The following is a 14534-nucleotide window of genomic DNA, read 5'->3' as shown; positions in this document are numbered from 1 at the left end:
TCAGATGATGGTGTCAAGGTTTTGGAAGTGTCTGATTGGCTAATTGACAACATTTGAGTTCATTGGAGGCACAACTGTAGAACAGTATTTAAGGAAAATCTCAAACACACTGCTTCCTTGTGTGACAACATGGGAAAATCAACAAGCCAGAATCAACAACAAAGCCAGATTACAATTAGCTAAATTACACTGGGAAAAAGACTCATTTCTGGAGACATGTCCTGTGCTCTGATGGAACTAAGATTGAACTGTTTGGCCATAATGAGCAGTGTTACACTTGGAGGACAAAGGGAAAGCTTGCAAGCCAAGGAACACCATCCCAACTGTGAAGTATGGGGGCGGCAGCATCATGATGTGGGGCTGTTTTGCTGCAGGAGGGACTGGTCCACTTCACAGCATAGATGGCATCATGAAGAAAGAACATTATGAAGAAATACTGAAGCAACATCTCAAGACACCAGCCAGGAAATTAAAACTTGGCCACAAATGGGTCTTCCAAACAGACCATGACCCTAAGCAAACTGCCAAATTAGTTAAAATGTGCTCTAAGGACAACAGAGTGAATGTTTTGGAGTGGCCATCACAAAGCCCTGATCTCAATCCTGTAGAAAATTTATGGGCAGACTTGAAAAAGCTTGTGCGAGCAAGACAGCCTACTCATCTGAGTCAGTTACACCAATTCTGTCAGGAGGAATGGGCCAAAATTCCTGCAAATTATTGTGAGAAGCTTGTGGAAGGACAACACATTTGACCAAAGTGAAACAGCTTAAAAGCAAAGCTACAAAAATACCAAGGAAATGTGTGTAAACTTTTGACTGTCTAGAAATTAATAAAGAATTCTCAAAAAAAAATCTCATTATTCTGGCATTTATCAAATGTAAATCATTTAGGTAATCCTAACAGACATAAAATAGTAAACGTTTAGTATGATTTACCATCTGACATTAAAAAAAAATGGTTATGTTCCTTTTTTTAGAGTGTATGTAAACTTTTGGTTTACATACTGCATATGGGTTTGTATGTTAGAGTTTAGTGACATAAGTGATGTTAACAATATTGCTTTCGTAATTGTGTTTACACGCCAAATGAAAGGTAACCATAACACTGGTTTATAAGAACTGAAATCAGTCCTGAAAGTGACTCACGGATGTCATGACTATGATGATTCACTTCATCTGGAGGAAAGGGGAAACGATAAGCTTCTAGACACCTTACAAAACACACACACACACACACACACACACGCACACACACACACACACACACACAGATAAACCGACAGAAGAGTAGCTACAGGTTCAGCTGGAGTGTCTTATCAAAACTGTCCAGTTGAACGTGACACTCTGAAGACATGATCAGCACATCTCTCAACAATAGCTGGCGCCGAATTTTACATCCATTTGTGTGTGTGGGAGAGGGATCTGTTTAACAGCCATTCAAACGCCTGAACCAAATGTGCTGATGTGTGTAAGGGTGCAGAGGTGGGTCACTTTTAACAATGGAGAGCACGAGCAAGCACAACTGAAAGGAAGACCGCAGGGGAGGACAATATATTTATTGCAGGAATAACCCCAGTGCACACTTCACCTGATTATATAAATACAGTTGGAGTCAGAATTATTCCTGTATATCCCCCCCCCCCCAATATCTGTTTAATGGATTTTTTAAACACATTTCTAAACATAATAGTTTTAATAACTCATTGCTCAAATCTCTAATAATTTATTTTATCCTTGCCATGATGACAGCACATAATATTTGACTAGATATTTTTCAAGATATTAGTATTCAGCTCAAAGTGACATTTAAATGCTTAACTAGGTTAATTAGAAAAATTAAATTAAACAAATCATTGTACACGCACCGGCCACTTTATTAGGTACACCTTACCAGTACCAGGTTTGAGCCCCTTTTGCCTTCAGAACTGCTTTGATCCTTTCTGGCATAGATTCAATAAGGCACTGGAAATATTCCTCAGAGATTTTGGTCCATATTGACATGATATCATCACACAGTTGCTGCAGATTTGTCGGCTGCACATCCATGATGCGAATCTCCCGTTCCACTACATTCCAAATGTGCTCTATAGTATTGAGAGCTGGTGACTGTGGTGGCCATTTGAGTACGGTGAACTCAGTCATGTTCAGGAAACCAGTAAGCGCACAGTAAATACATGTATTTACACAATAAGTACATTGTAACAAACTATTAATTCCTGTGTAAGTACATATTAGTTAAGGCCACTTAATATAAAGTGGGACCTTTGCGCTTTATGAAATGGCGTGTTATCCTGCTGGAGGTAGCCATCAGAAGATGGGCACACTGTAGTCATAAAGGGATGGGCATGGTCAGCAACTATACTCGGTTAGGCTGTGGCGTTGACACGATGCTCAATTGGAACTAATGGGCCCAAAGTGTGCCAAGAAAATACCCCCCACACCATTACACCACCACCAGCTTGAACCGTTGATACAAGGCAGGATGGATCAATGCTTTCATGTTGTTGATGCCAAATTCTGACCCTACCATTCAAATGTTGCAGCAGAAATGGAGACTCATCAGATGAGGCAACGTTTCTCCAATCTTCTGTTGTCCAGTTTTGGTGAGTCTGTGTGAATTGTAGCCTCAGTTTCCTGTTCTTACCTCACAGGAGTGGCACCCGGTGTGGTTGTCAGCTGCTGTAGCCCATCCGCCTCAAGGTTGGACGTGTTGTGTGTTCAGAGATGCTCTTCTGCAGACCTCGGTTGTAGCCAGTGCTTATTTGAGTTACTGTTGCCTTACCATCAGCTGTAACCAGTCTGGCCATTTTCCTCTGACCTCTGGCATCAACAAGGCATTTGCGCCCACAAAACTGCCGCTCAAATGATATTTTCTCTTTTTCGTACCAATCACTGTAAGCCCTAGAGATGGTTGTGCGAGAAAATGCCAGTAGATCAGCAGTTTCTGAAATACTCAGACCAGCCCGTCTGGCACCAACAACCATTCCACGTTTAAAGTCACTTAAATCCCCTTTCTTTCCCATTCTGATGCTCGTTTTGAACTGCAGCAGATCCTCTTGACCATGTCTACAAGCTTAAATGCATGATTAGAAATTCGTGTTAACAACCAGTTGGACAGGTGTACCTAATAAAGTGGCTGGTGAGTTTAAAACGGAGGTTTGTTCTATCGAAAAATGATATTGTGGAATATATTAGGGGGCTAATAGTATTGACCTAAAAGTGGTTAAAAAACAAAACTGCTTTTATTCTAGCCAAAATAAAACAAAAAAGAAATCTCCAGAAGAACAAAAATATAGGAAATACAGTGAAAAATCCCAAGCTCTGTTAAACATCATTTGGGAAATATTAGAAACAAAGATTCACAGCAGGGTGAATAATACTGACTTCAACTATAAATATATTATACAATCTACTGTCTGTTTCCAAAGCTGAGCTTGACGAGTAAAATTTCTTCAGGACATAACTAGTTTCTCACAGACAGCACTAGGCGCTCACAGCCTTTACATATTAAAAACAACAAAACAAAACTCTTTCCTTTTCAGGTAAAAGGAATGTGAAAGTGGTGTCAGTGAGACCTGCGGGGGAGAGAGAGAGAAGCTGAACTCCCACATTCACATCTGCTCAAGTTCTCCAGAAGAGAAACAAAGAAAAGACTTCCTGATCATTCACTCAATCAGAGAGAGAGAGAGAGAGAGAGAGAGAGAGAGAGAGAGAGAGAGACTAATTCCAACACATCAATACTCTGATGTATTACAGTGACTGGATAATTGAGCATGACGCTGCTGTGGTAAGTACACTGTAATGCAACCTAATGCAGTTTTAGGTTTACAAGCATTTGTCAATAAAAACTTCAGAACATGAAAACTTACGGTCAGAATTATTAGCCCCCCCCCCCCCCCCCCCCAACCCCCCCACCCCGGAATTATTAACCCATTTGTTTATTTTTCCCCCAATTTCAACACATTTCTAAACATAATAGTTTTAATAACTCATCTCTAATCACTGATTTATTTTATCTTTGCCTTGATTCCAGCACAGTGCATCCGGAAAGTATTCATTGCGCTTCACTTATTCCAAAACGGACTAACCGCATTTATTTCCTGAACATTCTACACACAATCGCCCATAATGACAATGTGAAAATAGAGTTCTTGAAATTGTTGTAAATTTATTAAAAATAAAAAACCTGAAAAATCACATGTACATCAGTGTTCACAGCCTTTGCTCAATACTTTGTTGGTGCACCTTTGGCAGCGATTACAGCCTCAAGTCTTTTTGAATATGATGCCACAAGCTTGGTGGTCTTTGGGAAATTTTGCCCGATCCTATTTGCAGTACCTCCCAAGCTCTATCAGGTTGGATGGAAAGCGACGGTGTACAGCCATTTTCAGATCTCTCCTTAGATGTTCAATAGGATTTAGGTCTGGGCTCTGGCTGGGCCACTCAAGGACATTCCCCGAGTTGTTGTGAAGCCACTGCATTGATATTTTGGCGGTGTGCTCCAGGTCATTGTCCTGCTGGACGATGAACCATCGCAACCATTGAATTTTTTTTTTTAAATATTTCCCAAATGATGTTTAACAGAGCAAAGAAATGTTCACAGTATGTCTGATAATATTTTTTCTTCTGGAGAAAGTCTTATTCGTTTTATTTCAGCTAGAATAAAAGCAGTTTTCAATTTTTAAAACACCATTTTAAGGACAAATTTATCAGGGGTGGCTATACTTTGCATAAAACTGTATGTGAAAATGAAATAATAAATGTATTACTGTTAGCCAAAACAAAAAATATCAGAAATAAATACAGTCTTTAAAACCTTTAAAATTACAAGATGTTAAAAACAATGTCTTTGTTAATACAGCACATTGTCTTTGCTAACATAACACTGAAAACCAAAAGCATAAATGCTCTAAATGAAAACCAACGCAGGTTTCAGCTTTGCAGTAGATACTGACAGTATCTAAGAAGGATTCAGTAAGGCCGTGCTCGTCTATTCTGGTCTGGAAAAGGAAGGAAGACTGAAGGACAGATGGAGTGTTTCATTTCTTTTGGCAGCTGTGGACAGACGTATATCAGAGACAGTGGACAAACAATGGATCAACACCATGCTCCTAAAAAACACCGCCCTGATCGGCCAGTTTCCATTTTTACACACACACACACACACACACACACACACACACACACACACACACACACACACACACACACACGACCTTTGGGCAGTGAACACAGGATGAATTACAGTGGCATTTTAGCGCCGCTTTCTCTTGTGCCATCCGGTCCAAAAACAGCACTCGGAGACAATGGAGAGACACAACAACAATGTCACTGCTACATAAATAGCTACTGTGACTTATGCTACTGCTACTGCTAATGTGACTGATTATGGGAAGATCTTAATTTAGACAAACATTAATCATAAGAGTCATCAGACGTGTCTCATTTCATATTTGGAGACGAAATTATTGCTTTATTTAAAATTATTGTTTTCTGTGTGCATCTTTTACAAAAGCTGTGCTGATTATTTGTCAAAAGATGGCGCCAAAAAAACGCAAAGCTGACAGAAACGAAACAAACTGGAGTATAAACTAACCTGCGCATTATTCAGTCACAAGATGGCGCCAAACAGTCAAAAACGCAAAGCTTTCAGAAGCGAAAACAGCGGATCGAGTATACACTTACCTGCACATTATTCAGTCACAAGATGGCGCCAAACAATCAAAAACACAAAGCTGACAGAATAAAAAAAAAACACAGCTGATGGAGTATACACTAACCTGTCAATTATTCAGTCACAAGATGGCGCCAAACAGTCAAAAACACAAAGCTGACAGAATTGAAAACACCTGATAGAGTATATACTAACCTGTGCATTATTCTGTCATAAGATGGCGCCAAACAGTCACAAATGCAAAGATTACAGAAGCGAAAAGAGCTGATGGAGTACACACTAACCTGCGCATTATTAAGTCACAAGATGACGCCAAACAATAAAAAAACAAAGATGACAGAATTGAAAACAGGTGATGGAGTACAGCTTAACCTGTGCATTATTCAGTTACAAGATGGCGCCAAACAGTCAAAAATGCAAAGATGACAGATGCGAAAACGGCTGATGGAGTATACACTAACCTGCACATTATTCAGTCACAAGATGGTGCCAAACAGTCAAAAACGTAAAGACGACAGAAACAAACACAGCTGATGGAGTATACACTAACCTACGCATTATTCAGTCACAAGATGGCGCCAAACAGTCAAAAACGCAAAGATGACAGATGCGAAAACGGCTGATGGAGTATACACTCACCTGCACATTATTCAGTCACAAGATGGTGCCAAACAGTCAAAAACGTAAAGACGGCAGAAACAAACACAGCTGATGGAGTATACACTAACCTGCTCATTATTCAGTCACAAGATGGTGCCAAACAGTCAAAAACGCAAAGATGACAGATGCGAAAACGGCTGATGGAGTATACACTAACCTGCACATTATTCAGTCACAAGATGGTGCCAAACAGTCAAAAACGTAAAGACGACAGAAACAAACACAGCTGATGGAGTATACACTAACCTGCTCATTATTCAGTCACAAGATGGCACCAAACGGTCAAAAACGCAAAGATGACAGATGCGAAAACAGCTGATGGAGTATACACTAACCTGCACATTATTCAGTCACAAGATGGTGCCAAACAGTCAAAAACGCAAAGATGACAGCTGCGAAAACAGCTGATGGAGTATACACTAACCTGCACATTATTCAGTCACAAGATGGCACCAAACAGTCAAAAACGTAAAGACGACAGAAACAAACACAGCTGATGGAGTATACACTAACCTACGCATTATTCAGTCACAAGATGGCGCCAAACAGTCAAAAACGCAAAGCTGACAATTTAGCCTACCCAATTCACCTGTACCGCATGTCTTGGGGGAAACCCGGAGGAAACCCACGCGAAGGCAGGGAGAACATGCAAACTCCACACAGAAACACCAACTGAGCCGAGGTTCGACCCAGTGACCTTCTTGCTGTGAGGCGACAGCACAACCTACTGCGCCACTGCCTCGCTACTTTAAAATTATTAAATTATCTACAAAGCAATGCTCTTTATTCTCTGCATTGTGGGTAATTTAAAAACATTTACAGTAGAATAACACAAATTCTTAATATGCACGTTATTGTAAAAGTTCTAAAATTACCCACAATGCAATGCTCATGATGAAAAGCGTTGCGGATAATCTTAGATATGAATTAGTTGAATATCACGAACTATTAATATGCAGTAAGTTACTGGAAAAATTCTAAAATTACACACAATACAGTGCATACTGCAATGAACTGAACGTATGTGGTTTTACTGGCCATTTTTCCACAGTAAGTAACTGTAAAATTGCTGCCAAATCTAACAGTGAACCGAATATTTTTTTGAGAGACATTAAACGAATGATAAATTCAAATTACATTGGAAAATTACATATTTTTAATGTATTTAAGTTAGCTTCGGATTAAATTTACAGTCATGATATATTATGAAAGACGTTGAAGAAGTGATAGTAAAAGAAAGGAAACGTGAAGAGAAGCTACAGCAGGATTTCCTTTAGAACGTGTTGATTTCAGAGAGAGGGAGAGAAACGACTTCTTATGCCAGTAAGTGGTTTCACACTATTTAGTCATGTGTTTCCACTGTTTGCGTTCTCACATGAAGGCGATTACCTGTTTTACTGTTTATGACGGATTCTTCATGTACAACTGTAATACACTCTTCATCAAAATCTTAAAGACGGACTATTATGGGTTTAAAACAAAATCACCTTCTATGCAGTGCACAACAGAGCTCTGAGTGAAGGTGAAGGGTTAAATATTGGTCTAAAAGGTGCTGTATGTAAGTTTTTAACTCTTCTAAAACATAAAAATACCATAATATGTTTACAGGTGTTTAAAAAACATGCTAAGTAAACATTTTTGTTTATCTGAAAAACAATGCTGAAGTCAGATATTCCAGCCTGATCTCACGAGAAAACGTAAGTATTTTACGTTTTGCCAGTTTAGTGGCTAATTCGTACGAATTCGTACGAGTTCAGTCGTACAAAATGGTACGATTTTAAAAAGGAGGCGTGGCACCTAACCCCACCCCTAACCCCAACCGTCATTGGGGGATAAGCAAATCGTACTAAATAGTACGAATTAGATCGTACGAATTCATACGAATTAGCCACTAAAGGAAAAAGTTACAAATTGCCGTGAGATTGTGTTGGATATTCTGCTTTGAAAATGTGCCTTACGTGCTGGAATGGCTGTCTTTGTTTTGGTAATTTTAACCCGCCCACTGCCAGTTTAGCCAATTATATTCCAACACCCTGGGTTGCCTTGATGGAAAACAACGTATTTCATTCTTTTAGTCAGGAAGGCTCTCTAAGCATGCGTCCATGACAGAAATACGAACTCCGGTGGACAGTAGCAGACTCCGAAATGAGACGCAGATTCAGAGTTCCACATAAGGTTGTTAGTAATTAGCAAATAATATAAATATTCATTAATTCATTTATTTTATTGTCAGCTTAGTCCCTTTAATAAGCTGGGGTCACCCCAACGGAATGAACCAACAACTTATCCAGCATATGTTTTATACAGCGGATGCCCTTCCAGCTATAACCCATCACTGGGGAACATCCATACACACCAGGGCCGGAGTGGGACTCCTTTTTAGCTCTGGAGTTTCAAGCCTTAAACCGGCCCACTTCGGTTACCAACTGACAATATTAAAATAACGTTATTTCCAATTCAGTTTCTAATGACACTAACACGTCTTTTTTAAGGACACAGCTGCTTTAGAACTTCAAATGTTTTTTTCATAAATATAGCAACATTAATGCTTTATATCCAGTCCTTTGTCCACACAAAAAAAAAATGTACCCCTACATAAGTAACCCAAACAGTATTATATGTCTTAACACTAAAAATGTAAAAATATATTTTATTCTGGTGAGGTTCGAACACATATCAGAGGTGTGATAACGCAACATGCTAACCACTAGACCACAATGGCGCTATTAAGCTAAGGAGTTTGGGATAGAGAATAAGTATTGCACTGTTATGTGCTGCTATTGATGTATATTCTTTTTTTTTTTACCCTACTCTTTTTCTCCCCTTTTTAGATTTCTGATCAAGTTATGTCAGAATTATTAATGTAGTGAATCATCTTATTTTCATTAAGCAGGAGTCATATTCATTAATATTAATTAATATTCACTAAAGGTGCCGCTGTTTGGGGTGGAATGACCGCAGGTTAATGGTGATTACATCATCATTAACCTGCGGGCTGCATTTTGCTCACGGGGCTGCGAGAAAATAAATAAAAAGAGCGAAGCTGCGGCAAAATAATGAATAAAAAGAGTGAGGTTATGGTCAAATAAACAAATAAATCAAAAAGTGCAACTGCTGAGAGTGCAAGCAGCTAGGGACACCGGCCCTCGCGGCCAAAAAACAGACCGGCCCACCGGGAATTCTCCCGGTCCTCCCGATTAGCCAATCCGGGCCTGATACACACTCATTCACACACATAATGCGGACAATTTAGCTTATCCAATCCACCTATAGCGCATATGCTTGGACTTGTGGGGGAAACCACAATCAGAATTATTAGCCCCCCTTTGATTTTTTGATGTTTTTAAATATTTCCCAAATGATGTTTAACAGAGCAAGGAAATTTTCACAGTATGTCTGATAATATTTTATCTTCTGGATAAAGTCTTATTTGTTTTATTTTGGCTAGAATAAAAGCAGTTTTTAAGTATTTAAAAACCATTTTAAGGTCAAAATTATTAGCCTCTTTAAGCTACATATTTTTTTCGATAGTGTCTTGAAAAAATATCTAGTCAAATATTATTTACAGTCATCATGGCAAAAATAAAATAAATCAGTTCTTAGAGATGAGTTATTAAAACTATTATGTTTATAAATGTGTGGAAAAAAATCTTCTCTCTGTTAAACAGAAATTAGGGAAAAAATAAACAGGGGGTCTAATAATTCTGACTTCAACTGTAGACATAAATCGCACACACAATTTTAAATTCATTATTACATACTTTCGATATTAAATTATCCTATATAGGAAAACCTGGCCAGACAGTTTATTTAATAAATGCTTTGTGTCTGCAATTCGTGACATGAAGGAATAGAGTGTGTAGAAAGTGGAGATCAGTAGGTCAGAGTCCATCTGCTTGACTCATCCTCTTCCTGATGAACACACACAAACACACACACACACACACACACACACACACACACACACACACACACACACACACACACACACACACAAACACAAACTGAAAGACTGATGACACCGTAAAAAACAAAGACACTGAGAGACAGACAGCGAGCCTGGAAAACACACACACTGAGAGAGAGACAATGCTGAAAAAACATTTTGGGCCCTATCATACACCCGGCGCAGTGTGGCGCAAGGCGCGGCGCAGTAGTCTTTTGGTAGTTTCAGCTTGGCGCAAGAGTTGTTTTGAGGCGTTGCGCTACGCTGTTTAAATAGCAAATGCATTAGTGCTCATTTGTGCGCTCATAGGCGTTCTGGTCTAAAAAGGAAGGCGTTCTGAGGCGGACCGCTAGCGTGGCTATTTTAAGAAACTATAATAGATTTTTCATTACACCAAAACTAACCCGGAGTAAACTCCAGTGCAGAGTTGCGCCTCGCTTACACACTGCTTAATACACACAAGAGAGCAATAGGCAAATATCTTTACATATGAAAAAAATAAATATTAAGGATATATATAGGATATAATAAGAATAGATATAGGATATAAATATAAAGGATTAAAATATTACAAAACATATTATTTTCTAGCCTACAGAAATATGAAAAATCACTGCTTTTATGTCTTCTTCATCTCGGGAGGCTTTTTCAGTTCATTCATAACAATTTGCTTTTGTATAATGTTATTATTATTATCAGTATTATTTATTATATCCATATTTATATTTGTTTTATTAAAAACAAGCTTAGATTGGTCCACCTGTCAGGTTTTAGACCATATGGGGCACAGCATGTGTTTTAGGAAATAACTTTTTATTTTTTTATTAATAATAAAATAAGTATTTTGAGCACACTTGGTCATTATTGTTCATTTATTCGTTTGCTGGAAATTAGAACTGAATTTAGAAATAGTTTTGAAACAAATCTTTGCACTTAACAAACGAAATTAATTATTTATAGACCAATTGATGTCTGTGTGTAAAGGTTTCCCTATCCAAGAGCGAATGTGAAAGTGATCCATTATCTCTCATTCTCACGCAGTAGATGCTCTGTTTAACAGTTTTCTGTAAAAAAAACTGTCAACTGTTTACTGTTTGCTTGTGAAATGCTCATTTTTTCCACTTAGACTTACTTTGCGTCCTGTAAATAGCGAATGCGCTCTCAGCGCGACACAGCTGGGTCTTAAAGGGAATGGGAGATGAGACTCTAATTGGTTTATTCCTAAAACACACCTATAACTCATTAAGAAAATAAACTCAACCCTTTTAGCCCATGCACCTTGGCGCAAAGCGCATTTTCCCGTCCGTAAATTAGCAAAAATGCGTTCTGACACGCCCTGAAAGTGTTTGCGCCCTGCGTTTTGCGTTCTGCGCATGGACCTTAAAAATAGAGCCCATTAATTGGATTTACTTAAAATAATAATAATAATAATATTAATTCAAGGTAAGAGGTGGCACTTTTAACAGTTTATATGGGCTGAATTTAAACAATATAATAACATTTCATACTGTCCTTCATTTATTGGTTTAAATTCAGTCCGTATCACTGGTTTGCAAACTCTCATCTTAAAAATAATAAGTACATTCCTTGAATATTTATTTCAGTGTGGTCTTAAAAAGATCTAAACCCTACCTGACAAAATTTTTGCCGCCTATCCAAGTTTTAGGCACAACAAATAATAACTTGACTTCTAGTTGATCATTTGGTATCAGAAGTGGCTTACATGAAAGGCAAAGGCCTCTAGATCGGTGGTTCTCAAAGTGGGGGTCCGGACCCCCCGAGGGGTCGCGGGGCAATGAAGGGGGGGGTCGCCTGGTGATTTCCAAAAATCTATTTATTTTTATTAAACCATAAGAATTAACATATTTTATCCACAACTATACTGAAACTAAAAATAGTCGTTTATAGTTACTATATACTATATAGTTACTATAGTAGCTTATAGTTACTAGTTCTATTGGATTGCGACCCCTGGGGTAATTACATTATATTAAAGGCAGCAATAGCGTCAGATGCATTTTGATTTTATAACATCAGGTTATACTTTCTGGCACATTTAAAGCACTGACACAAATTAAATTGGTGTGTCTGCGTCATTGCATGCAAGGTTTCTGTACTTATAACCACCTCAGAGGATATTGGGGGTCGTGAGTCACTGGCATTGTTATTTTGGGGGTCGCGGGCTGAAAAGTTTGGGAACCCCTGCTCTAGATTACGCTTATTCACAACATGACACCTTCCTACATTTCCGACTGTTTATCAAAATATAATCCAAACCGTTTGCTACGCTCTTCTAGCGCTGGACTTTTAGAATTTTACTCTGTAAACCTAATGCGATCTTGCGGCACCTCTTTGAGCCATTATGCTCCAAAAGTTTGGAACTGTCTCCTTCTTGAAGTGAAAAAAACCCCTAGTATTCATGTTTTTAAAAAGCGTGTTAAGACACATCTTTTTAAAATTGCGTAAGAATACACAAGCTTTTAAGGTGTATGCATTTTATCTACATTGTTGGAGGTTTATGTGTGTATGTATGGTGTGTGCTTGCATATATAAGGACTATTGTGTGTGTGAGCATGTGGATATATATACTTATATTTTGTATACATGAATGCTTTTATCTGAGTATGTGTGAAGTTTATGTGGTCTATTTTAATGCTTTTTTGTTGTTGTTTGTGAGGCACTTTGAATTGCATGTATGTTGGAAAAATGCTATACAAAAAAAAATATTATTTTAACATGATAAAATATGATCATGCCTTGATTATTGATTTCATTAGGAGAGTAAGGTCTGACTTTGCTTAGACATAAGTCTTGTCACGTAATAGAAATAATGTCCAGTATAGAATATAAAGACAAGACAAGTTGGAGCTAAACCCTGCAGGGCACCGGACCTCCAGGAACAAGATTGGTGAGCCCTGATAAAGGGCTACGTTTTCAGAATGAGCCTATGTTGCAGTTTTGAGGTATGGTTTTTTTTAATAGACTTCTTGTAAGACCAAAGATAGATGCACATTTTATTTCTCATGCTATTTTAGAGGACACGCTCATTGCTGAAGAGCGAAGAGATGCCACAGGATTTCCTTTATAACGTGCTGAGAGTAAAAACTGCTTTGCATGCAACAGCTTTAATAAAAGCATGGCTTATAACCTGGAGCGCCTTCACACCTTTTATTCACACGTTCTTAATAACAGATTGTAAACATCTCGAGGATATGCTTAAGCACCAAAAAGCCACTTCTACTTTTACAAACCGTCGAAAGCCGAGGACTTGTGTGTGAAATACAACTGAGAGGTCAGAGAGCTGACGGCAGTCAGCAGACGCATGTTAGTCTACAATGTGTGAGCATTGTGCAGCCAAACAATTAATACAATGAGACATTTCTTTACTGATTTTGTTTGTTATTCTTTAGAAAGACATGAGCTCACGTCTCCTTCCTGCCACGGGAAATGCTCAATGACGGATTGGCTAGCTGAGGCCTTAGCAGAAAGGCAACAACAACAACATACAGACAAACCTGTAACCAGAAAACCGCACTTCACTTGTTTTGCTCTTCTGTTGACATTACCTTCTTTTCTCATTACGTTAGAGTTTTGTTACATCTAAAGTTGACAAATGATGTTTGCATTACTCAAGTGTCATGTGTGTTACTGTGATGGTGTTTAGTAGTGATGTGAATGACGCTGAGCACCTTCTACACTCTGCATGTCCATTCATTCATTCATTTTCTTGTCGGCTTAGTACCTTTATTATTCTGGGGTCGCCACAGCGGAATGAACCGCCAACTTATCCAGCGTGTTTTTTACGCAGCGGATGGCCTTCCAGCCGCAACCCATCTCTGGGGAAACATCCACAAACACTCAAACACACACACACACATACACCACGGACAATTTAGCCTACCCAATTCACCTGCATGTCTTTTGGACGGTGGGAGAAACCGGAGCACCCGGAGGAAACCCACGCGAACCGGTTTCACATCATCCTGGCTACGTTGTTTCACTTTTTTTAACAATAAAATAAAAACATGAAGGCACTGCTATTTTCATTTTGACATTAACATTTTAACAGACAGCACAAATGTTGAGGCGTTGTGCTGCATATATGAGCGTCATCTTCACTGTATGCGTATTCATAAGAAATCGGAGCCTATAACATCACTGCCTCCTCTTCATGTACATTGAAATTACGAAACATGCCCTCTCTTTTGCTGAATATCACTTTTAATAATCAATAATGGCCATTATTAAAGTATAA

The 14534-nt window shown here is 38.6% G+C and overlaps 1 protein-coding gene across 1 annotated transcript in view; it reads right to left on the bottom strand.

Annotated features, from left to right (window-relative positions):
* Positions 1–14534, bottom strand: part of rcbtb2 (regulator of chromosome condensation (RCC1) and BTB (POZ) domain containing protein 2) — an 824162-nt gene that overhangs the window by 234670 nt on the left and 574958 nt on the right. The gene's annotated exons all lie outside the window — the stretch shown is intronic.

Source organism: Danio rerio, chromosome 15 (assembly GCF_052040795.2).
Source record: "Danio rerio strain M-AB ecotype USA chromosome 15, GRCz13ab, whole genome shotgun sequence".
NCBI classification, from domain to species: domain Eukaryota; kingdom Metazoa; phylum Chordata; class Actinopteri; order Cypriniformes; family Danionidae; genus Danio; species Danio rerio.
Note: the sequence above shows the minus strand (reverse complement) of the source record. Positions and strands in the feature narration are given on the sequence as shown.